The sequence below is a fragment of the Schistocerca gregaria genome, chromosome 10 (genome assembly GCF_023897955.1).
Source record: "Schistocerca gregaria isolate iqSchGreg1 chromosome 10, iqSchGreg1.2, whole genome shotgun sequence".
In the NCBI taxonomy this organism is placed as follows: domain Eukaryota; kingdom Metazoa; phylum Arthropoda; class Insecta; order Orthoptera; family Acrididae; genus Schistocerca; species Schistocerca gregaria.
The window spans coordinates 204,569,353-204,595,664 of NC_064929.1; the positions used below are offsets into that span (position 1 = coordinate 204,569,353).

The 26,312-nt window shown below is 44.2% G+C and overlaps 1 protein-coding gene and 1 pseudogene across 1 annotated transcript in view; both read right to left on the minus strand.

Moving 5' to 3' along the window:
* The window catches only part of LOC126293535 (neuropeptide F-like), a 579,895-nt gene that overhangs the window by 155,320 nt on the left and 398,263 nt on the right, over nt 1–26,312 (minus strand). The window lies entirely within an intron of this gene.
* LOC126293879 (5S ribosomal RNA) lies at nt 2,290–2,407 on the minus strand (annotated as a pseudogene).

Below are 26,312 nucleotides of genomic sequence, written 5' to 3' on the forward strand. Positions count from 1 at the left end.
CTGCTTTCAGTATCGACTCCAGAAAATTAATTTCACTCGAATGTGAAACTCGTCAACGAAACGATCATAAGCAATCAAATGAGCATCTTTATGAATATCAGTCGCTTCGTCCACATGAGGTGCAAATTATTTTTTACGCAATTTATCGATTAACTGCTCGTGTAAACAGACAAATGCCTGAAATTCTTCGTACACCGTGTCATAGATTAGGAATACTTTTCAGCTGTTGAACAATTAAAGCACCAAACAGTTTTTCTAAGCTCTGCTGGGCCCGCAGCATAATATGTATAAGACATTATAAAAGTGAATGCTCCAAACCAGCCGCAATAAGGTAGTATGTTTTCTAATATTTTACACGATAGGCCTGTTTTGGATTATTGCCATTATCAAGTGACGTCCATATTGCATTTATAGTAAAGTCTTTCTGTCATGTCACGGTAGGTATAATAGTTCTTGTAGCTGCGAAACGTAAAGATACGTTTTTGTGACATATTTTGACAGTTCAGTTCTGGCATATAGCATTATAGTTAATAACTATCAAAACTGAAGTGTCAAAATATATGACAAAAACGTATTTTTGCGTTTCGTAACTACGAGATCTATTATACTTATCGAGACATGACAGAAAGACTACTATAGATGCAATATCGTCGTCACTTGATAAAGGCAATATGCCGAGACAGGCTTGTCGTGCAAAATGTTAAAAAAAATTACGTAATGCACTTGGTTTGGAGCATTCATTTCCATGATGTCACCAAACATTGTTTGTAGTATACGAATCGCTGGTAATAAAACCAGGCTTTCTGTAAGCGTGTGTGCATTCTCGCATTTAACAATTCTGTGCGAGGTAGGGTAACAGGCTTTTGCCTCGGAAATCTCATTGATCGTTTTAACGAAGCGCTTCTGGGTAGACAATAAAACATTTAGTTTCCTGACAAAAAATCTTTTGGTTTTCCCGTTATTCAGGCTGTTTGGTTTTAAGAAATCTCTTCAATTTGTTACGCTTCATGCTATCAGCAGCTAAAATGGTTAAACAGAGTACACGCTGGGGGCGTTATTCGTCATTCATCGTGATTTTCGTGAAACCTGGCAATAAGTAGTTCTCATCATACCTTTTCGACCGAGCGAGGTGGCGCACTGGGCTCGCATTCTGTGGGACTACTGTTGAAACCTGTGTTCGGCCATCCTGATTTAGGTTTTCCGTTACTTCCGTAAATCGCTTCGGGCCATTGGCATGCTGTATGCTCTACTACTACTACTACTACTACTACTACTACGTAATCGAATTGTGCCGTTTCTTCATTACCTTTTCGACTCTGCCGTAGCTGTAGCACTCGTGGCTTTCGACGCGAAATTTCTCTGACTTGCGTTCTCTATAATTTCTCGGTATTTACGAGCCGTACGAGAAGACAGCTTTCATAATTTGTAATTTTGAATTTAATATCGATCTTCACTTTGTTTCTGGCGAATATTTTTGCTATCGAACTTTAGGTCCTAGAAGTGGTCCGCAGGCTCTTCACTGCGACACCCGAATCAGTGTCCTAACTAAACTATCGCGCGCAATGAAAGCTTTGGCTCCTCGCACTCTTTCAGACTTCTCAAGGAAAACTTCACTGGTGTATGATGTTGTCCTTCGTTACCGACTGACATGAAAACGCCAGTTTTCCATCAATTGATGGAGGGAAGGGAGATACTCCAAAGACTAAAAGATATGTCTGACTTTCGGGAGAGGACGAAACAGCGAGGTCATCGATCACATCGGATTAGGGAAGGATCGGAAAGGAAGTCCGCCGTGCCCTTTCACAGGAACCATCCAGGCATTTGCCTGATAATAGTTTATGGATTTGTAGTTTTAACTTGACGATGTCCACCATGGAAAGACGGTAGTTACTGTCATTCTGAAGAAGGTTAGGTTATCCCGACTGAAACATAGGTAAATTCTAAGCAAACGGTGTGACTGAGGCTGTTAATTATTAAAATGAAAATTAATATATACAGAGTTGCTGACAGGGCCGCGAAATGTTAAAGATATTTAACAACTGACGATGGCAAATCGCTGCCGAAGCACGTCGTGCTGGTTACGTTTTAGTATAAACTTAAAAAAAATAATAATAAAAAAACGGGACCATCCGACCGCCACGTCATCCTCAGCTGAGGATGCGGATAGAAGGTGTGTGGGGTCAGCACACCGCTCTTTGGGTCATTACGATGGTATTCTTGACCGAAGCCGCTACTATTCGGTCGAGTAGCTCCTCAATTGGCATCACGAGGCTGAGTGCACCCCAAAAATGGCAACAGCGCATGGTGGCCTTGATGGTCACCCATACAAGTGCCGACCACGCCCGACAGCGCTTAACTTCGGTGATCTCACGGGAACCGGTGTATCCACTGCGGCAAGGCCGCTGCCAAGTGACTTGAAGCAGAAGAAATTTTTTCATAAACCTCAGAGCTGCCTCTCTTGTAGCCAAATCTTTCGTAAAGCCAAACTGACCCTCATCTAACAGATCCTCAATGTTATTTTTCTTTCTTCTGTATATTGTTCTTAGCAGCGACTTCGATGCATGAGCTGATATGCATACTTTGTGCCATTTCTCACACTAATCTACTCTTGCTATCTTCTGGATTGTGTGGATGATATTTTTCCGAACGTCTGATAATGTATCTCCCGTCTACAAAATTGTTAAGGCTTTCGTGGCCACTTGTTGACAAACTGCCTATGGCTCCTGTCTCGGGTTCTTCGGCCGACATTCATCTAATGAGTTTACTGACGTTTCGCCAGCACCAGTGGCTGGCATTGTCAAAGCTTCACACTCTGGCAATGGAGGATGAAGCTTTGACAATGCCAGCAACTCGTGCTGGAGAAACGTCAGTAAAATCATTAGATGAACGTCGGCCGAAGAACCCGACACAGAAGCCAACAGGCGGTTTATCTCCCGTCTTTTTGATACCACATACCATTCAGAATAATCGTTTCGCTGCCACTTCCCCAGTGATTTTTACAAGGTTCGAATTGAATGCTGAAAACGGGGAAAGTGCTGTAAGTAATGCAATACATTTTTTCTCGTTCTGTCTCGGTTTAAGAAATGCATAATTTGTTGTGAGTCTCATGAAGTTCTGATATGTGGTCGCGCTATACGTAGACTTCAAAATAGCGTCTCTAACGGATATGCGTTCCAAGCAGAGCGCTCTCGTTGAGTTTCTCTTGGAGGAAAACCAGATCATCGCAGATATTCATAGGCGAATGGCTACAGAGATGTGAAAGTGAACAAAAGAACACTGAGTCGTTGAGCGAGACAACTTACATCTTGGCAACAAGATCTTCGCGAGCTGGTCGGCCGCACAGAGTTGTGACTCGCGCAATATTGGAGCGTGCGGACAGTCTCCCTCTCCATGACAATGTAATGCCTCACACAAGTACACTACTGGCCATTAAAATTGCTACAACAAGAACAAATGCAGATGATAAACGGCTGTTCATTGGACAAATGTATTATACTAGAACTGACATGTGATTACATTTTCACGCAATTTGGGTGCATAGATCCTGAGAAATCAGTACCCAGGACAACCACCTCTGGCCGTAATAACGGCCTAGATACGCCTGGGCATTGAGTCAAACAGAGCTTGGATGGGGTGTACTGGTACAGCTGCCCATGCAGCTCCAACATGATACCACAGTTCATCAAGAGCAGTGACTGGCGTACTGTGACGAGCCAGTTGCTCGGCCATCATTGACCATACGTTTTCAATTGGTGAGAGATCTGGAGAACGTACTAGCCAGGGCAGCAGTCGAACATTTTCTGTATCCAGAAAGGCCCGTACAGGACCTGCAACATGCGGTCCTGCATTATCCTCCTGAAATGTAGGGTTTCGCAGGAATCAAATGAAGGGTAGAGCCACGGGTCGTAACACGTCTGAAATGTAACGTCCATTGTTCAAAGTGCCGTCAATGGGAATGAGAGGTGACCGAGACGTGTAACCAATGGCACCCCATACCTTCACGCCGGGTGATACGCCAGTATGGCGATGGCGAATACACGCTTCCAATGTGCGTTCTCCACGATGTCGCCAAACACGGATGCGACTATCTCGATGCTGTAAACAGAACCTGGATTCATCCGAAAAAATGACGTTTTGCCATTCGTGCACCCGGGTTTGTCGTTGAGTACACCATCGCAGGCGCTCCTCTCTGTGATGCAGCATCAAAGGTAACCGCAGCCAGGGTCTCCGAACTGATAGTCCATGCTGCTGCAAACGTCATAGAGCTGTTCGCGCATGTGGTTGTTGTCTTGCAAACGTCCCCATCTGTTGACTCAGGGATCGAGACGTGGCTGCACGATCCGTTACAGCCATGCGGAAAATATGCCTCTCATCTTGACTGCTGGTGATACGACGCCGTTGGGATCCAGCACGGCGTTCCGTATTACCTTTCTGTATCCACCGATTCCATATTGTGCTAACAGTCACTGGATCTCGACCAACGCGAGCAGCAATGTCGCGATACGATAAACCGCAATCGCGATAGGCTACAGTGCAACCTTTATCAAAGTCGGAAACGTGATGGTACGCATTTTCCCTCCTTACAAGAGGCATCACAACAACGTTTCACCATGCAACGATGGTCAACTGCTGTTTGTGTATGAAAAATCGGTTTGAAACTTTCCTCATGTCAGAACGTTGTAGGTGTCCTCACCGGCGCCAACCTTGTGTGAATGCTCTGAGAAGCTAATCATTTACATATCACGGCCTCTTCTTCCTGTCGGTTAAATTTCGCGTCTGTAGCACGTCATTTTCGTGGTATAGCAATTTTAATGGCCAGTAGTGTATGCGCACCGTAGAAGAGCTCACGAAACTTCATTGGACTGTTCTTCCTCACCAATCCTACAGCCTGGATCCCGCACATTCAAACTTGCATCTTTTTGGTCTAACGAAGGATGCACTTTGCGGAAAGCAGTATGTGGATGATGTGGAGGTTATTGATCCAGCAAGACATTGTCTCCGACTTCTACCAGTAGAGTAGTATCATGTGGGCAAACAGGTCCTCCCAGGAAGGTGATATAAAGCCGTCCCATTGAACAGATATTATTGTGAAAAATAGGGTTTTGTGGCCAAGAGAGTGGGAAATAATACGGTGTACTGGAATCACGAATAAAACCAACGTGCTTTCAGACAAAAATGTACGTGTTCCACCTTTTTTTTGGACGCAAGTCTTCCAAAGCTCTGTCCGACTCCAGCTGCCCACGCCTCCGACCTAGCTGTTGTTGAGAGTGTGAGGGAAGTGCCGAACAGGATTGCGGGCCGTCAGAATAAATAACCAACCCCCAAATTAGCCGGAATCTTTTCACCCCTTGAGCCGCCTTCCGGGAATTCCGTCCACAGGGCTTGCAGGCGGCAGCGGACGGACTTCCGATTGACGTCACTTCCTCGGACGCTATTTGCTCTTCTTTTGTTGCTTAATTTCCATCTCCAGACTCCCGGATGTATTTGGCAGCTGCTGCTACCTGCAAACGTTCTGTGAACTTTAAGCCGCCTTTCAATTCCGGGTCCGGTAAATTTTTTAATTAAGGAACAAAGCGTTCTCCACTAGTCTTCCCCAACTGCGATCGCTTGAAACCGTGGCTGCGTCTCGATACAGACCCCGATTTTCTACCGGTTTACGTTATCCGCGTCCACCCACATTGTCTTGAGCAGCCGGTCGGACAAAATATGGAGAACATGTTAACAACTTACAGGTCTGGTAATAAAATCATACGAATTTACCAGACTTCTTAAGGGGGGTTAGGACGTCAAACGGACCGACTTGGTGCAGGAGAGGCACCAAATGACATTTTAATTTCCACTGTCTATACTTTTACAAATAAATTCATAAAACTTTGTCAGCACGACAAGGAAGGATTCAGAATTGTGCACAGCATACAAACCATACTTAAAGGTGCATGAAACTCTAGAATTTTCGAAATCTATAAAAACACTGTGGTAAAAATTGAGGTAATTAACTATAAAATTTGTTAATCAAAATATTTTCTTTTTAATGGAGAATACTACGAACAAACGGAGGGAGTCGCCATGGGTAGCCCACTTTCACCGGTGGTAGCGAATTTGTACATGGAGAACTTCGAGGAGGAAGCCCTGTCGTCATCCGAATGGAAACCTACTTGCTTTTTCCGTTACGTGGACGACACGTTCGTCATCTGGCCACATGGTCTGGCCACATGGTATGGATAAACTCGTTGACTTCCTTACACATCTAAACTCCATACACCCCAACATCAAATTCACTATGGAGACTGAAACGGAGGGTAAATGACCTTTCCTTGACGTCTTGGTCAGGAGAAGGGCTGACGGCACCCTAGGTCATGGGGTGTATCGAAAGACAACACACACTGATCTGTATTTGCACGCAGACAGCTGCCACCACCCTTCACAGAGGAATGGGGTACTTAAAACTCTAGTACATAGGGCGCGCACTATCTCTGACACAGAGAGTCTACCCCAGGAATTGGAACATCTGAGAACTGTGTTTCGAAAGAATGGGTACTCAGAGTGGCAGATCCAACGTGCTCTCCGCCCAATCACTGCAGCACAACCTGTTGAGTTGGATGAAGTCACGAGGGAGGAGGTAGGCACTGCATTTATTCCATACACAGGCGCACTCTCGGGGAAAATCGCTCGCATTCTGAAGAAACACCGTGTCAGAACTGTGTTTTGTCCTCCGAATAAAACTCGTGCACTGGTGGGGAGCGCAAAAGATGACCTCGGTTTGAGGAAGGCTGGCGTGTACCAGATTCCGTGTCAATGTGGCAAGTCGTATATTGGTCAGACGATGCGTACTGTCGAGGATCGATGCCGTGAACACCAGAGGCACACTCGACTAATGTATCCGAGCAAGTCGGCGGTCGCTGAACATTGTTTGTCGGAAAATCACGCTATGGAGTATGACCGCACGAGGATTCTGGTACAGACGTCGAGATACTGGGACAGCGTTGTTAGAGAGGCCATCGAAATTCGCACCAATGACGACCTCATAAACCGTGACTGTGGCTATAATCTTAGCAAGGCTTGGGAACCAGCGATTGGGTTAATCAAGAGTAAATCGAGCAAACGCATAGTTGTGACGACCACGGCAGACAGTCATCACACCGACGTCATCTCAGACGCCGTCGCAATCTGTTCCACCGCGCTACCGTGGCGCGGGGCGCGGACGGCGGAGGGAGCGCGCCGTGGGCGGAGGGTATTTAAATCGGCCGCCGCCGCAACCGAATCCAGTTCCCCCTGAGCAGCCATAGCGTACGGATCTCCGTGCCGGCACGTTCACAGGAGCTCAGTCCGTCAGTTCACCTGATGATGGCGACATGTTTGATCGCCGAAATATTGTGCCCGTTGGACACTATAGACCGGCAGTACACCCTTGGATATTTTGATTATCAAATACGCAGGGAGAAACTCAAGAATCATATAAAATTTGTGTTTTTCCTAAGCATGAGGTTTAAAACATAACACTTCATTCGTTCTTTCATAAATTAAATAAATTCTAGAGTTTCATACACCTGTGTGTATGGTATGTATGATGATCAAAATTCATCGAAGAATCTCTCTAACTTATGAAGGAAAGTGTACCTATAGCAACAAATGCAGCCATTAGTAAGTGAAAAAATGATGAAATTTCACACGTAAATTTTTATTATTCTGTTTTGTTTTCGAACTTCCACTGCAATGAATGTGAATCTTGAATCCTTCCTGATCATGCTGACAAAGTTTTATGAATTTATTTGTAAAAGTATAGACACTGGATATTAAAACGTCCTGTGATGCCTCTCCTGCTCCAAGTCGGCCCGTTTGACGTCCTACCCCCGTTAATGTAGGTGAAGGAATTGGCGATCATGTTGATGCTATGATGCAAACACTACTGTACATCTAAAGTGACGAGTGAAAATTTTCGGAAGAATGAGCATCTCAATCCGGATTCACTGGTATTCGAAAGCAGGTGCTTGTACAGTTCCTTACGAGACATCGAGCACTGATTCACAGGGGTTTTGAGTCATCGAAATATCACCAGTACATATTTACATAAGAGCAGGACCTTGGCTGATATAAACCATCAACGAATAAGTTTATGTACAGGATGAGCCAATATTTACGCATTCAGGCGTATAATAGCCCCAGTCCTTTCTTAATAACAGTACAATAATTTCTCTGATGAAATTTCGTCCCGTGCATATTTTCGTTACAAACGCGTGTGCAAAGTGTGTGGGGATTAAAGTTAGTAGTAAGGAAATAATAAATTATAACGTCATGCCTGGTGTTGAAATATCACTGTGCACTATTTTAAGCAGAAGCTAGCTAAATGTCTGTGACGTCATACCATGTCGTACCATGATATAATTTTTCAGTGATATACAGGGGATAGGCAAAATAATGTGAACACGTGCACTTACTTGGGAATGGTTTATTAATAAACTCCTGGAAATGGAAAAAAGAACACATTGACACCGGTGTGTCAGACCCACCATACTTGCTCCGGACACTGCGAGAGGGCTGTACAAGCAATGATCACACGCACGGCACAGCGGACACACCAGGAACCGCGATGTTGGCCGTCGAATGGCGCTACCTGCGCAGCATTTGTGCACCGCCGCCGTCAGTGTCAGCCAGTTTGCCGTGGCATACGGAGCTCCATCGCAGTCTTTAACACTGGTAGCATGCCGCGACAGCGTGGACGTGAACCGTATGTGCAGTTGACGGACTTTGAGCGAGGGCGTATAGTGGGCATGCGGGAGGCCGGGTGGACGTACCGCCGAATTGCTCAACACGTGGGGCGTGAGGTCTCCACAGTACATCGATGTTGTCGCCAGTGATCGGCGGAAGGTGCACGTGCCCGTCGACCTGGGACCGGACCGCAGCGACGCACGGATGCACGCCAAGACCGTAGGATCATACGCAGTGCCGTAGGGGACCGCACCACCACTTCCCAGCAAATTAGGGACACTGTTGCTCCTGGGGTATCGGCGAGGACCATTCGCAACCGTCTCCATGAAGTTGGGCTACGGTCCCGCACACCGATAGGCCGTCTTCCGCTCACGCCCCAAAATCGTGCAGCCCGCCTCCAGTGGTGTCGCGACAGGCGTGAATGGAGGGACGAATGGAGACGTGTCGTCTTCAGCGATGAGAGTCGCTTCTGCCTTGGTGCCAATGATGGTCGTATGCGTGTTTGGCGCCGTGCAGGTGAGCGCCACAATCAGGACTGCATACGACCGAGGCACACAGGGCCAACACCCGGCATCATGGTGTGGGGAGCGATCTCCTACACTGGCCGTACACCTTTGGTGATCGTCGAGGGGACACTGAATAGTGCACGGTACATCCAAACCGTCATCGAACCCATCGTTCTACCATTCCTAGACCGGCAAGGGAACTTGCTGTTCCAACAGGACAATGCACGTCCGCATGTATCCCGTGCCACCCAACGTGCTCTAGAAGGTGTAAGTCAACTACCCTGGCCAGCAAGATCTCCGGATCTGTCCCCCATTGAGCATGTTTGGGACTGGATGAAGCGTCGTCTCACGCGGTCTGCACGTCCAGCATGAACGCTGGTCCAACTGAGGCGCCAGGTGGAAATGGCATGGCAAGCCGTTGCACAGGACTACATCCAGCATCTCTACGATCGTCTCCATGGGAGAATAGCAGCCTGCATTGCTGCGAAAGGTGGATATACACTGTACTAGTGCCGACATTGTGCATGCTCTGTTGCCTGTGTCTATGTGCCTGTGGTTCTGTCAGTGTGATCATGTGATGTATCTGACCCCAGGAATGTGTCAATAAAGTTTCCCCTTCCTGGGACAATGAATTCACGGTGTTCTTATTTCAATTTCCAGGAGTGTAAGAGGCTGGAGCTCCATTTGCCCTACCTCAGCTCTGATTCTTCTTGGTATACTGTATAGTCTCCAGTGGAATGTTAGGCCACTCTTCGATCAGAACCTCTTCTGTAGTGGCGAGGGAGGCGTATATCTGCTCCGAAGTCTGCGCTTCAATACCGCCCACAAGGGTATATTATTCAAGGTGATAATATCCAAGCCCGGGGAGCGTATTGGCAAGGGAAGACGCTGCAATTCAGTTGCATGCTCCTCATACTACGATTATACCGTCCTGGCTGTGTGAACGGGTGGGCTCTGAGCACTATGGGACTTAACTTCTGAGGTCATAAGTCCCCTAGAACTTAGAACTCCTTAAACCTAACTAACCTAAGGACATCACACACATCCATGCCCGAGGCAGGATTCGAACCTGCGACCGTAGCGGTCGCGAGTTTCCAGACTGTAGCGCCTAGAACCGCTCGGCCACACCGGCCGGCCTGTGTGTGAATGGGTGCGTTATCGTCCTGAAATATGGCATCGTTGTTGAGGAACAACATTTGAATCATGATGGGCACCAGATCACGTAAAATGTTCACACAATCGTTGGTTAAAACACGGCCTTTGAGAGTAATGATGAGACCAGAAGAACACCATGATATAGCTGCCCACACTATCACACTTCCATCTCCACGCTTAACCGTTGGCATCGGGCAATCAGGATTATAGGCTTCTTTTGGCGTTCTCCAGATGAAAACCCGGCCCGATGTTGGAAATAACGAAACCGTTAACTCGTCGGACTGCACGACGTGTTTCCACTGGTCATCAGTCCAGTATTTATGCTCCTGACACCATGTTTTACCCTTGTGTTTCGTAGGTTGTCGTCACGAATAGTTTCGGTACAGAAGCTCGTCCATGAATATTCGCTTTTTGGAGTTCTAGGCTTACAGTACCGATAGATACGGGGTGTCGAAGATGGCCACTGAGCTCTGTAGTCACTTTAGCCGCCGAAGTTTTGTGTTGTTTTGACACAATTTGTGTTAGCGTACGACGACCTCTGTATTTTAGTTTCGATTTGCTCCCACTATCACGTTTACGAACAATGAAGGAAATAGATATTGATTGGAGGGACAGAAGATCAATCTGGAACATGTATAAAAGACAGGAAGCAGTGATAGAAGTGAATGGTGTGAAGAAGAAAGCAAAAGTAAGGAGGGGAGTAAGGCAAGGATGCCCATTGTCACCATATTTGTTCAACTTATTAATTAAAGAAAATATTGAAAAATTGAAAAGAATAGCTAAAGGAATTACAATTAACGAGGAATGAATACACTGTATCCGTTTTGCAGATGATATAGTAGTACTTGCTGACTCTGTAAAGGAAATGGAGTATACGTTGCTAAAATTTGCCAAAATCCTAAGAGAATATAATCTAAAAATAAATAAGAAGAAAACAAAAACTATGGTAGTAGGAAAGACAAAAGAAAATGGCAAAGTTAATATTAAACTAGAAAATGATGTTCTCTAGTACAGGTTGCGAACTTCTGTTATTTGGGGAGCACAATCGCTGAAGAGCAATAAATGTATCACAGGTGTAAAGAGAAGAATAGCCTTGCCAAAGCAAGCTTTCCAAAATAAAAGGAATTTACTAACAGACAATCATATGAGCCTGGAAAGTAGGAAAAAGTTTGTCAAAACGTTTGTCTGGAGTGTCTTAACATACGGATGTGAAGCGTGGACTCTGGGAAAGGCAGAGAAAAAGAGACTGGAAGCAGCGGAAATGTGGATATGGAGACGAATTACGAAAACAAGCTGCGTAGATAGAAAAAGTAATGAACGGGTCTTAAGAGAAGTGAATGGGAACAGAACGCTGCTAAGTTGTGTAGGAAGAAGAAAATAAAAAAGTGATAGGGCACGTAATGGGACACAACCAGTTCCTAAAGAATGTATTTGAAGAAAAAGTTTTAGGGAGAAAACCAAGAGGCAGGCCAAGAGCAATGTATTTTAATAACATCAAAGAAGATATGGGGATAAAATCGTATGAAGAATTGAAGAGGATGACAATGGCGAGAGGGACGTGGCTAAATCGACAAGGCAAAGCCTTCTGTTTATGATGACGATCACGTTTACGCGGTGATGTTTTTCCACGTTTTATGTTGGCTGTCATGACTGTTGAAGCAGTTGCTCTTTAAACATCCAATAACTTGGCTGGCTTGGTTACTGATGCTCCAGCTAATCGGGCCCCCACAATCTGCCCTCTTTGGAACTCTGTTAGGTCTTTCATTGCTCGTCGACCTCGGCCTCTGAAAGCAAATACGGAGGGTTCAGTATTAGTTAACAACGTGCACTGATGCCTAGCCCGTGCTGAACACGCACAATCCAGCGCGACACGTGCCTTACCTGCGTTCCTGACCGTCAAACACAACCATCCCATTACTACCACTGGTTCACATTGTTTTGCCTATCTCCTGTATGTAGATACTGACTGCAAAATGAATTGCCTATACTGTCGGTAGTGAAGGAGTAAGCAATTCAGACATGTTAAGTGCGGAAGTCTGCATGAAGAGCGAAATTGTAGTCAGTGATACACACTACTGGCCATTAAAAATGCTACACCACGAAGGTGGCGTGCTACAGACGGGAAATTTAACCGACAGGAAGAAGATGCTATGATATGCAAATGATTAGCTTTTCAGAGCATTCAAACAAGAGTGGCGCCGGTAGCGACACCTACAGCGTGCTGACACGAGGAAAGTTTCCAACCGATTTGTCATACACAAACAGCAGTTGACCGGCGTTGCCTGGTTAAACGTTGTTGTAATGTCTCGTGTAAGGAGGAGAAATGCGTACCATCACGTTTCCGACTTCGATAAAGGTCGGATTGTAGCCTATCGCGATTGTGGTTTATCGTATCGCGACATTGCTGCTTGCGTTGGTCGAGATCCAGTGACTGTTGGCAGAATATGGAATCGGTGGGTTCAGGAGGGTAATACGGAACGCCGTGCTGGATCCCAACGACCTCGTATCACTAGCAGTCGAGATGACAGGCATCTTATCCGCATGGCTCTAACGGATTGTGCAGCCACGTCTCGATCCCCGAGTCAACAGATGGGGACGTTTGCAAGACAACAACCATCTGCACGAACAGTTCGACGAAGTTTGCAGCAGCTCGGAGACCACGGCTGCGGTTACCCTTGATGCGGCATCACAGACAGGAACGCCTGCGATGGTGTACTCGACGACGAACCTGGGTGCACGAATGGCAAAACGTCATTTTTTCGGATGAATCCAGGTTCTATTTACAGCATCATGATGGTCGCATCCGTGTGTGGCGACATCTCGGTGAACGCACATTGGAAGCGTGTATTCGTCATCGCCATACTCGCTTATCACCCGGTGTGATGGTATGGGGTGCCATTGGTTTCACGTCTCGGTCACCTCTTGTTCGCATTGACGGCACTTCCAACGGTGGACGATAGATTTCAGATGTGATACGACCCGTGCTCTACCCTTCATTCGATTCCTGGGAAACCCTACATTTCAACAGGATGACGCACGACCGCATGTTGCAGGTCCTGTACGGGCCTTTCTGGATACAGAAAATGTTCGACTGATGCCCTGGCGAGCAAATCTCTCACCAACTGAAAACGTCTGGTCAATGGTGGCCGAGCAACTGGCTTGTCACAATACGACAGTCACTACTCTTGATGAACCGTGGTATCGTGTTGGAACTGCATGGGCAGCTGTACCTGTATACGCCATCGAAGCTCTGTTTGGCTCAATGCCCAGGCTTATCAAGGCCGTTATTACGGCCAGAGGTGGTTGTTCTGGGTACTGATTTGTCAGGATCTATGCACCCAAATTGCGTGAAAATCTAATCACATATCAGTTCTAGTATAATATATTTGTCGAAGGAATACCCGTATATCATCTGCATTTCTTCTTGGTGTAGCAATTTTAATGTCCAGTAGTGTACTTTGCTCTTTTCATCATTTTGCGGTTGCTGTCAGCGAGAAAATGTTTCGTATGAGACTGAAGTTAGGCGTAAACTCTGTTGAAAGTCGCTAAATTCTCTCATCCTCAAATACTGGTTGGCGTCCTATGCCATCAGTCGGGGTTGTCAGGTCGTATGGCGGGTCAATGACTGGAGTAGATTTGTCTTCAGTGATGAAGAACAGAGTCCCGATGAACAGCCACGACGTGTCTGGGGAAGCTCCGGACAACGGTGGGATACCAACCTGACTCTCGCCCGACATACAACCCGACAACATTTATGTAAAGTTGATTCCATCCCCTCTGCACACAAAATTGTGGAGCACACAACGTGCTTTGATTACTGTACCGCAGAAATCGATGGTAGCATCAAGAGACCTACGGAAAATACGCCATTTGTTTGGCATTATACCAAAAATGCGTTCAACCACACGACATGTAGTTGTATGCCTACGGCTGAAAATTTTGTTTAATGGGGTTAACGCTTTTTTTAGCAAATGGGCACAAACTGTGCCTCGATAAACCAAAATCTTCATCAGCAACCAAACAAAAAGGCATTGGTTTGCCTTCGCGATCGTTCGATCGTTCACTATCTTCGGTCGTTCGCTACGTTCGGTGCTTCGGTACGTTCCGTCGTCTGGTGCGTTCAGAAGGTTATGTTGCAGCTTTTTGCCCACCTTCGAATTATTAAAAACTGAGGAATCACCTGCTGCTCAACTTGTACCAACATCTATAGAGACAAATTGATATTCAGCATCGACCCACGCCATCAACAGCACGGAAAAGAATTTTTTGTAATTAAAAAAATTCTGAGCCAGAACTCTTATGTATTATTCGAATATGTTTTCCGTCTATAGCACCTATGACGTTGGGGAAATGGGTATTTTTACAGAACTGTTGAGCAATGTGCAACCACTCTTCTTCACAAATTTCTGGCGTAACCATGGGTTGCAATACATTGCATATATTAAGTGCATGTTGCTTTCAATATTTTGCGGCTTTTGTATGAAAGATCATTGAAACTTGATCCAGTTGTAACATCCCACCCGTTGCTTGTTCGATTTTTTACATGTGTTCGCCACTGACAAACAACTTACAGAGAAATTAGGAGTGAAACTGTACGCAAAAATGGATAACCCTGGATTTAAATGTGGCCCTGTCACCCCTAATTAATCTGCAGTGGTAGCATTGACGATAAATCACACCTGTTTTTACTTACAAACATTAACGATCACGAATACTTAGGGTGTTCAATGACATCAGACACACACACAAAAATAAAATAAAGCAAAAGGGTGAATTCAGGATCAACTACTGAAAGTAAAGGCTCTACTGAATCACAATAATTTTATTGAAACATTCTGATCAATGCTGAATAAAACACAGTGAACAATTTACAAATTATCCTCCTGATTGATTGGCATTGGCAGTGGACTGTGTTAAAATTGGTCCCAAACCCGATCTCTTACAACTTGGCTGACCGGCTGACATCGACACAAAACGTAAAATACGAAGAACCACTATACCCCAAAGTACCGTGAAACCTCTGCGGAAACAGCAATTGCACGTGATCCAACTATTTAACGTTACTCCCATCACAGGCCGAAGCGGGAGCGATCTCACCGTGATGTTACTGTTGCAGCGGCTGTCTGCGACGTCGACGGCGCGGCTGTGCGGTTGGCGTGTGGCGTCTCGGAAAGTACACTCCTACACTACTCGGACAACAGACCGCTGTCCATAAGCTTCTCTATTTGCAACGATCTTCCCGGCAGCAAAGAGCTGCAGCGGCTAACGTCCACTCAGAACGAAAAAACCAAGACGGGAGACGACTTGGGTAACGTCCTCTCAGTACGAGAGCCCTGAACGGAAGACCATTACCGAGAGTCCAGCAAGATCGCTCTTCACCTTTGTTTTCTCCCCTCAACTTTTACCGAGCGATTCACATCACTAGAAGCTCTCAAAATACCCTGTTTGCCAGTGCCGACCAATGTACGGCCTGGAAACAGAACTCTTTTCCACCATTCTTTTATTTCTACAAAATTTCACAACTCCGCCCTCGCCGGCTAGGAAGAATCACAGCTGTGGGCAATAACACGTTTACCGGAAATTTTCTCTCAAGAGACCACTCGAGATTTTCCCGTCAAGATTCCCCGTCGTTGTGGACACAGATTCTTGCATTGAAAGTTTGTTATTCGGAACTCCTGGCCTGCCCCACTTGAGTTACTCAAAGGTATAAAATTAGTGGGACATAGGCGAGAGAACGCACAGGAAAGCCCGTCCAGCTATCCACTGCTCTGTTTTGGTAAACACTTGAACACCTGCAGCCGCGCGTCCCTCAGAGGTTGGCGGCCGCTGTTGCCTCTCTAAACGGATTACAGAAATCCCCCGGTTCACCGTTCCTACCGTTAGGCTGTGGGCTTTTGGGGCTAGGCGGGGAGGTAGCCGAGCTTTGTCTTGCGTACCGCCTTTCCGCAAAATCTTATAATTACAAAATCGCGCAATTCTCGCGTGCCGATGCGTTTCCACATAGATTTCCTACACCGTAATTTAGAGTATTACTCCAACAAAAACTGAAGTGTCACGTTAAATGGACACATGTAAGGTGCAAGGCCGTTGCCACCGTACACAGTTTCTAAATACGTGAAGTAAGGTGATAATAATTTATAAAATTTCGTAAATGATTTAAAGTAATTGTATTATAATAGTTTTCATTTATATTTTATGAAAATAAATTAAAATCGACTACAATGTCAAGCGTTTCAATTTATTGTCTTCCTTTTCCTAGAAAAGCTAGTACAACGACGATGGAAAAATCTAAGGACATGCTTTGCAAGAGAACTGCGAGAGCCATGTCAGGACAACCAGCCGGAAAGCGCCGAAAGCACGAATTTTACGATCAACTTTTATTTCTTCTACCCACCACGTGAAACAGTAGTAAATAATGAGGAACCGGAGGAAACAGAACGTTCGAAGGCCACCCATTGTTCGTTCTCGACATACCTCCTACAACGCAAATAAGAAGAAAGAGTTATGAAGAAACTTTACTCGATATACTTCGATAGGAGAAAGAAACTGCTTCATCAATGGATGACCCTGCAACACATTTTGCACGGTCTCTTGAACCTATGCTGAAGGCAATACCCACACACCGAATGATCGATGCACAAATTGAGATTCTTCAGTGGCGTTCGCTATTCTACCTTCTCCACCCCTGCACGAGAGTTTGCTGCAACGTCTGTGTCTGACAATCAACCTACTGCTGGAAACAGACCGTGCACAGTCCTTACTTTTCCTCACGATTGCGACAGTGTGAACTCGTGTGAATTTTTCTGTGCCTTCAGACGGATCAGAAACTATGTACGATGTCACTACACGCAACACTGTCTGAATTTTTTACCTGCATTCTTTTTCTGCCGTTTCAATCAGTTGCTTTGGACATATTTTATACAAAATGTAACGATTACTGTTAGAAACTGGTTTTCCCGAATAATAAATAATATTAAATTAACTAAAAAGTGTGTAATTTCATGAAAGCTACGTTAATGTAACACCGAGCCTCTCTTCTCGTGGGATCGCCAGTCGCATATTTGTATTTTGGTAGGTGATGGCAGGTCCCAGAATTGTGACTAGCTCGTCAAATGACGTTACACTCATGCGGAAATTGCTGAAGAGTTTCTCTGGGTAACATCCTAGTTCTTGAAATACACTCCTGGAGATGGAAAAAAGAACACATTGACACCGGTGTGTCAGACCCACCATACTTGCTCCGGACACTGCGAGAGGGCTGTACAAGCAATGATCATACGCACGGCACAGCAGACACACCAGGAACCGCGGTGTTGGCCGTCGAATGGCGCTAGCTGCGCAGCATTTGTGCACCGCCGCCGTCAGTGTCAGCCAGTTTGCCGTGGCATACGGAGCTCCATCGCAGTCTTTAACACTGGTAGCATGCCGCAACAGCGTGGACGTGAACCGTATGTGCAGTTGACGGACTTTGAGCGAGGTCGTATAGTGGGAATGCGGGACGCCGGGTGGACGTAACGCCGAATTGCTCAACACGTGGGGCGTGAGGTCTCCACAGTACATCGATGTTGTCGCCAGTGGTCGGCGGAAGGTGCACGTGCCCGTCGACCTGGGACCGGACCGCAGCGACGCACGGATGCACGCCAAGACCGTAGGATCCTACACAGTGCCGTAGGGGACCGCACCGCCACTTCCCAGCAAATTAGGGACACTGTTGCTCCTGGGGTATCGGCGAGGACCATTCGCAACCGTCTCCATGAAGCTGGGCTACGGTCCCGCACACCGTTAGGCCGTCTTCCGCTTACGCCCCAACGTCGTGCAGCCCGCCTCCAGTGGTGTCGCGACAGGCGTGACTGGAGGGACGAATGGAGACGTGTCGTCTTCAGCGATGAGAGTCGCTTCTGCCTTGGTGCCAATGATGGTCGTATGCGTGTTTGGCGCCGTGCAGGTGAGCGCCACAATCAGGACTGCATACGACCGAGGCACACAGGGCCAACACCCGGCATCACGGTGTGGGGAGCGATCTCCTACACTGGCCGTACACCTCTGGTGTTCGTCGAGGGGACACTGAATAGTGCACGGTACATCCAAACCGTCATCGAACCCATCGTTCTACCATTCCTAGACCGGCAAGGGAACTTGCTGTTCCAACAGGACAATGCACGTCCGCATGTATCCCGTGCCACCCAACGTGCTCTAGAAGGTGTAAGTCAACTACCCTGGCCAGCAAGATCTCCGGATCTGTCCCCCATTGAGCATGTTTGGGACTGGATGAAGCGTCGTCTCACGCGGTCTGCAAGTCCAGCACGAACGCTGGTCCAACTGAGGCGCCAGGTGGAAATGGCGTGGCAAGCCGTTCCACAGGACTACATCCAGCATCTCTACTATCGTCTCCATGGGAGAATAGCAGCCTGCATTGCTGCGAAAGGTGGATATACACTGTACTAGTGCCAACATTGTGCATGCTCTGTTGCCTGTGTCTATGTGCCTGTGGTTCTGTCAGTGTGATCATGTGATGTATCTGACCCCAGGAATGTGTCAATAAAGTTTCCCCTTCCTGGGACAATGAATTCACGGTGTTCTTATTTCAATTTCCAGGAGTGTAGTAACGTGAATTTCTCTTGATTTAGTCTTTCAGGCATAAGCGGGTGAATCCAACAATTCCTTTTCCATTGTTTTGTCCTTTGTCGAATGATGTGGGCACAAGCCACTGCAGTCTCAAAACAATCTATCTCTGTACACTGGTCGACTATACTACGAAAACTCTTGAAAATGGGTCCGCTGTCAGGAAACAGTTTCTCATCGCGTGCGGGTTCTTAAAAACCGAAGCAACAGGAAAGCAACAAAGACGAAATGGTTGCGCGACAGTAAGTCTCCCGTGTGCGCCCGCCATCAAGGGGAGGTTTACTATCTTTGGCCCGAAAAATCAATATTTTTTTAAGAATTTGTTCCTCGGGACGTGTCATAGATATCAATGTCAAATTTGGTCAGTATGTTTATTGATATTTTCTCTACAAACTGGATTTTTTTCTACCGGAAATGTCGAAGAGCAAGGGCGGAAGTGCCGTCGGAACGAAACAATATTTCGATTTGGACTTGCAATCCCGGTATGTCACAGTTCAGCCGGCTCGTCTGAAATCAACACTTTGTTGACGTTAGCGAAGTATATAAGGTTCTTTAGGAGCTGTCCCTCGCATAAGTTAATTGGAGCGTAGATAGCAAAATGCATTTGAAAGAAAATAGTGTTTTTTTCATCGATTTTTTGACTTCGTCGACCAAGTAAAAATATTTATAGTTAATGGATCGGAATAAAAGTGGTACAACTCCTAGACAATTTAGTTAGCTTCGTCGGAAACAAAGAATCACGCCAATCGGTTCAGTAGATTTGAAATTACCATACCGCGCGATAAATATAGTCATTTCGAGAAAAACGCCTTTGAAGTTTTGACTACATATAAATGCAATATTATGCAACGGACGTTCAATCTGCTATTCCGGGTCCATAAACTAGTCCTTCCTCTTCCTCACAGAGGGCGTTCTGCTCGATCTGGGCCATCCTGCGCTGCTCCAGAGCCGCTCGTACGGCCGGTCTCAAGCGGTTTTCGGCCGCTTGAATCCGGTGGTCGTCCGAATACTTGGCAAACTGCGTCGAATAGAGTCCCAGGGCGACGTCCATTGTTGTTATGGTTTTCAGAATTGCTCAATACCCTTCGTTGAAGCTACTCACTGCTAGGAAAGTCTAAATCTCCACAGTCTTCGCACCAAAATGCAAATGCTTTGGGGCTAGCATCCAAACACACGCCCTCGAACTGTCATTTGAATTTTGTGTGTTTCCTCCCGAGCACCGGTAATATAACTCGGCCTCCGATAGCAAAAAACTGGTGCGTGAAAAAGCCGATTTCAGGCAGGTGCATTGTATTGTTCAACCGCGAATAACAGACGTTTCCGTTCCGTATTCGGAGAAACCGTTTCAGGGGTGGATTCTAAACACTTTTATGGGTCCAAAAATGCAATTTAAAAAAATCGATTTTTTGAACCAAAAGATGGTAAACCTCCCCTTAATATAAATTCGATGCAGGCTCTTGAAATTATTTTCGCCACGGGATGTAAATCTTGCTGGTAAAACTTAGACATGTATAATTTCCAATGTGAAGTGTAGGGTTTTTAAAAGGATGAATTACCTTTTCCTGTTTCGTTGTCTTTGATGATGATTATATTCGCCGTTTATTCATCAAGATAAGCTCCTTCGAATTACAATGGTTTTTAATCCTCCCACATTTTATATATAGACACCAAACCTTAAAAACAAATTCTGATTTCATAGGCAGTCTGTCCTTTTCATACAACAATATAAATTTGTCTCTACTCGCGCTAGGAAGACAACGCAAAACAAAACAAAAAAGTTAGAAATTACACGCAAGTCGGCTAAAAGGTATGTCATATTGCTACTTCTTGAATTATATTCCGCAGTGTTGTTTATGTAAATGTGGTAGATGGAAATGACCATTTGTGCCAAAACAGACTCGCTTATTTGGCGTGTGTTACAACTGCTACAGTATTAGTAGGCGTATTTCATTATATCTGGCAGACAGTGACAAAATAGACTTAATGAAATCGAAAAGCCTCGACAGTCTTGGGTACTATTCGTATTAACAGCTTTTTCGGTATTAGACAACGACGTTTTAATCTTTCATGTAACAAAAAGTTTGACGAACTTTCATGATGTGGTAATAGAGTCTTCCGCGGAAAGGAGAGCACGCCATATAAAGCTGGGACCTAAGGACTGAAGAAATGTGTAGTCTTACTTGTCTCTTTTATTTACGGTTTTTGTGTTTCCTATTTATTTATTTATTTATTTATTGTTCCGTGGGACCAAATTAAGGAGACGTCTTCATGGTCATGGAATGAGTCAATACATGAAATTATAACACGATAGTAGAAAAAGATAAAATGAAATATAAGTAACATATACAGGCGACAATTCGTAACAACAATGTAACACTGGAATTTGCGTAATTTTTCAGCTCTTCCAGGAGCTTCTCGACAGAATAGAAGGAGTGCGCCATGGGGAAACTCTTCAGTTTAGACTTAAAAGTGTTTGGGTTACTGCTAAGATTTTTGAGTTCTTGTGGTAGCTTATTGAAAATGGATGCAGCAGAATACTGCACTCCTTTCTGCACAAGAGTCAAGGAAGTGCATTCCACATGCACATTTGATTTCTGCCTAGTATTATCTGAGTGAAAGCTGCAATCTCTTGGGAATAAGCTAATATTGCAAACAACAAACGACACTAAAGAAAATATATACTGTGAGAGCAATGTCAGAATTCCCAGACTATTGAATAGGGGTCGACAAGAGGTTCTCGAATTTACACCACACACCGCTCGAACAGCCCGTTTTTGAGCCAAAAATACCCTTTTTGAATACCATATGACATAAGCGTATGAAAATATGCGAAGTAGACTACTTTTCGTTTTGAACTGTCACTTATTTCAGATACTGTTCTAATGGTAAACAAAGCAGCATTTAGTTTCTGAGCAAAATCCTGAACATGGGCTTTCCACAACAACTTACTATCTATCCAACGCCTAGGAACGTTAACTGTTCCGTCTCGTTATAATATGCCCATTCTGTCTGATCAAATATCGGTTCTTGTTGAATTGTGAGTTAGAAACTGTAAAATTACTTTATTTTATGTCACACAAAAGTTATTAGATAATAGGCAATAAAGAGCGCAAATTTTCTGAACAGCTGTTATTCTCCCAGTCATAAGTAATCGTATTCGGCATTATTATTATTATTATTATTATTATTATTATTATTATTATTATTATTTCTTTTTCCTGTCTCAGACGTTATGTCTGGTTAAAAATGGAAAGTGACCCGGACCTTGATCAAGCGTGACTCCCATTTAACTGTACGGTATATGTTATATTGCATTTAGGAACTTTCGGGTGATTGAACATGTATCAATAATTACAGATTACTGTAGTTGTATATATACGTTTGGATGTAGCTGTATTGCGTTGATGTACTGGTGGATATTGTGTGGTATGACTCCTGTAGTTGATAGTATAATTGGTATGATGTCAACTTTATCCTGATGCTTTTCTTTGTGTATTTTGCTAGTTTCTGCTCGTTCTAGAAAAAATTGTCTACCTGTCCATAATGTAGGTTTTTTACGTCGATAAATCCCCTTCCTCCTTCCTTTCTGCTTAATATGAATCTTTCTGTTGCTGAATGTATGTGATGTATTCTATATTTGTGGCATTGTGATCGTGTAAGTGAGTGCTTCTAGGTCTGTGTTATTCCATTTCACTACTCCAAATGAGTAGGTCAATATTGGTATAGCGTAACTATTTATAGCTTTTGTTTTGTTTCTTGCTGTCAATTCTGTTTTCAGTCCTTTTGTTAGTCTTTGTCTATATTTTTCTTTTAGTTCTTCTTTAATATTTGTGTTATCTATTCCTATTTTTGTCTGTATCCTAGATATTTATAGACATCTGTTTTTCCATTGCTTCTATGCAGTCCCTGTGGTTATCCAATATGTAATCTTCTTGTTTAGTGTGTTTTCCCTTGACTATGCTATTTTTCTTACATTTGTCTGTTCCAAAAGCCATATTTATATCACTGCTGAATACTTCTGTTATCTTTAGTAATTGGTTGAGTTGTTGATTTGTTGCTCTCAGTAGTTTCAGATCATCCATGTACAGCAAATGTGTGATTTTGTGTTGGTATGTTCCAGTAATATTGTATCTACAATTTGTATTATTTAGCATGTTGGATAGCGGGTTCAAAGCAAGGCAGAACCAGAAAGGACTTAATGAGTCTCCTTGGTATATTCCACGCTTAATCTGTATTGGCTGTGATGTGAAATTATTTGAATTTGTTTGGATACTAAGTGTGGTTTTCCAATTTTTCATTACTATGTTTCGGAACTGTATCAATTTAGGCTCTACTTTGTATATTTCCAATATTTGTAGTAACCACGAGTGGGGTACACTATCAAAAGCCTTTTGGTAATCAACATATGCGTAGTGTAGCGACCTTTGTTTAGTTTTAGCTTGATATGTAACCTCTGCATCTATTATCAGGTGCTCTTTACATCCTCGTGCTCCTGTGCAACAGCCTTTTTTTTCTTCATTTATAATTTTGTTCTGTGTTGTATGTGCCGTTAATTTCTGTGTAATGACTGAAGTTAATATTTTGTATATTGTCGGTAGGCATGTTATGGGGCGATATTTTGCTGGGTTTGCTGTGTCTGCTTGATCTTTAGGTTTCAGATAAGTTATTCAATGTGTAAGTGTATCAGGGAACGTGTATGGGTCTGCAATGTAACTGTTAAATAATTTAGTTCGATGTGAATGTGTTGACGTGAACTTCTTTAGCCAGATATTTGCTATTTTATCTTTTCTAGGGGCTTTCCAATTGCGCATAGAATTAATTGCTCGGGTGACTTTATGTTGTAAAATTATCACTTCGGGCATTTGTGGAATCATCTTGTATGTGTGTGTTTCTGCTTGTATTCACCGTGCATGCCTGTTATGTTGTACCGGATTTGACCATATGTTGCTCCAGAAGTGTTCCATGTCTGTTATGTTTGGTGGGTTATCTATTTTAATGTGTGTGTTATCTATTGTCTGATAAAATTTCTTTTGGTTTGTGTTGAATGTTTGGTTTTGTTTCCTTCTATTTTCACTTTTTTGTATCTTCTATGTTGTTTGGCCAATAATAATAATAATAATAATAATAATAATAATAATAATGATGATGAAATAATAATAATAATTATTATTATTTTAACAGGGGGTTGAATGTCAAACTGGCCGACTGGTAGCAGGAGAAGCACCACACAACGTTTTAATTTCCACTGTCCTGAGTACAGGTTTGATGGCTTCTATTACATCTGAATTCCACAGAGAGAAATGCAGTGACATGCAACAGAAGAATGCATGACACAACACTTTGGCACACTTATGATCAAATGACATGTCGTACATTTCCTCTGATGTATATGTTTCATACACCAAACTCTTATGAAAGATGTGCTCTACAATATGAACATATTTTTGAAAAAATGATTTTTTTTTTAAATTTTTGACGTCCTATATCAAACGCTGGGGAGGGGAAACGGGGGAGCCACTATCAATTATTTGTCCCAGTTCGGAAATATCGTAAATACGGGGCTGATCTGAAGCATAGTTTTACATTCAAACATGAGTCATTAACGTCACTTATTTTGCGTATTCGTCTATTAGCACGAGACAGCTGACGTCCCCTCGTTGCTCCCGCCACGAAGCGAGTTGTGTTTAGCACGCGGACGATCACCCCCGCCGTCGCCGCTGGCAGATGGGGTGGTTCCACACGGCTCGTTGCTGGGTCCCGCGCTAACAGCTGAGACGCGATCGCCTTTGGGGTGGAGGGTGTACAGTGGCGACCAAATGTTTGCAGACAGCGGCGGCAGCGCGCGTGATTGGGTCGCTTGTACCACCACTCCTGGCGCAGCAGCAAACAGTTTACGCAGCTCTCCGTAGCTCTGTTTTCACTCGACCTGTGTCACGCTTGAATACAACAGCGCAGACCCCGGCACGTGGCATTATTAGCTCGTAGCAGCATTGGTTTTCAGTAGAGTGTCGTCGAAATTCATTTGAACGCTCTCTCAACACTGAACGCCACTGTTTCAGAACTGGAGCTACCGATTTATTGACAGGGGAAATTTCAGCTCTGTACTGTTTACACGAGGCCTGTGTCGCGTAAAATTGGAATAATAGTGTGAAGGTTGTAGAATACGTATCAAATAGGTTGCTATGGGACGAAAAGTATACGGAAAGAAGGATAACTCAATTTTCAGTTCAGTTCAGTTTACTGCCAGCAATTTTAGACTTGTTATCTGAGAAGTATAAATATTCATTAATCATGAAGACATGCAATGTTTACAGTACATATGTAGTAACAAATTGTGTTAATATCAGTTATTGCTAAAATTCATGTAGAAATAAAACAGAATACTGAAAATAAGAATAAATAAAATATGAATTAACTGAACTTGGAAGTGAATCACTTTCAGCTTGTATTAGTAGATCTGTTACTGGGAACCTCAGAGTAACTCGAAGTTTTCCGACTAGTTACAACTATGTCCATTTAAAAACCTATTGTTGCTGCACTATACTACATCGCTCACAATGGTATGGGCGTGCCTTGGCATTCTTGTATCTATGCATGCCTGTGTGGTTGGCCATAGCATTCTTTCTTCTTTAACGTCTCTCTCTCTCTCTCTCTCTCTCTCTCTCTCTCTCACACACACACACACACACACACACTCACACACACACACACACACACACACACACACACACACACACACACACAGAGAGAGAGAGAGAGAGAGAGAGAGAGAGAGAGAGAGAGAGAGAGATTTAATTCGACTACATTCGACAAAAGCAAAACGAGGATAATGGAATGTGGTCGAATTAAATTAGGTGATGCTGAGGGAATTAGTTTAGGAGATGAGACACTTACAGTAGTAGATGAGTTTTGCTATTTGGGGAGCAAAATAACTGATGATGGCCGAAGTAGATTGGATATAAAATGTAGGGTGGCAAGGAAAGCATATCTAAATTTGTTAGCATCGAGGATAGATTAAGTGTCAGGAAGTCTTTTCTGAAAGTATTAGTATGGAAGTGAAACATGGACGATAAATAGTTCGGACAAGAAGAGAATAAAAGCTTCCAGTCTGTGGTACTATGGAAGAAGGCTGAAGATTAAATGGGTAGATGACATAACTAATGAGGAGGTATTGAATAGAATTGGGGAGAAGAGAAATTTGTGGCACAACATGACTAAAGAGGTCGGTTGGTAGGACATGTTCTGAGGCATCAAGGGATCACCAGTTTGGTATTGGAGGGCAGAGTGCAGGGTGAAAACCGTAGAGGGAGATCAAGAGATGAA